The sequence below is a fragment of the Palaemon carinicauda genome, chromosome 9, assembly GCF_036898095.1.
Source record: "Palaemon carinicauda isolate YSFRI2023 chromosome 9, ASM3689809v2, whole genome shotgun sequence".
Lineage (NCBI taxonomy): Eukaryota > Metazoa > Arthropoda > Malacostraca > Decapoda > Palaemonidae > Palaemon > Palaemon carinicauda.
In genome coordinates, this window is record NC_090733.1 from 115,434,202 (window position 1) to 115,434,848 (window position 647).

Here is a 647-nt window from a genome sequence, read left to right on the forward strand (position 1 = left end):
ATTATGTAAATTTGCCATCCCATATTTACCAGTTTTGAGGTTCAGATATCCATCTTCTCAACTTATTCCTACACCTTTGGTGTCTTCATATGTTGAATTGGTGCAACTACCCTCACCTAACCTAACTTGAGCTTAGGCCTACTGTCCTACACAGGAAGATAGGACATGCTCTTTGCATGTCCATTATGATAGGTTGCATGGAGTAATGATCAGAACATGACACAAGTATGATCTCTGAGATCGCGTGCTAGGAATCCTTTTGAGGACACTATTAAATATTTTTTTTTTCTTTCTTTTTGCAGATAACCTTGAAGTTGGCCAAGACCTAGGCTAAATAAAGCTTAATATTATTATCAATACCATGCCCAAGTGGAAGAGTTTTTTATGATGGCCAAAGAAAATACAGATGTGAATAGGATACGAAGTTTGCATGGGTGAAAGAAGCCCCTGATGGTGAAGGAGAGGCATTTTACAAGTTGTGCTTTTGTACTTTAAATCCTCAATTGGCCATCCTTCAAAAGCATGAGCAATCTGAGAAGCACAAAAAGAAACAGGTTGCTCTCAAGATCACGAGGCCTATTTCGTTTCAGCCTAATGGCCGTAGTGAAACTATTGAAAAACAGAACTGGAATTAGCTGTGGATTTTG

The 647-nt window shown here is 38.6% G+C and overlaps 1 pseudogene; it reads left to right on the top strand.

Annotated features, from left to right (window-relative positions):
- The first annotated feature begins 361 nt into the window (after nucleotides 1-361).
- LOC137646600 (uncharacterized) overlaps nucleotides 362-647 on the top strand; it is a 2,039-nt pseudogene continuing 1,753 nt past the window's right edge.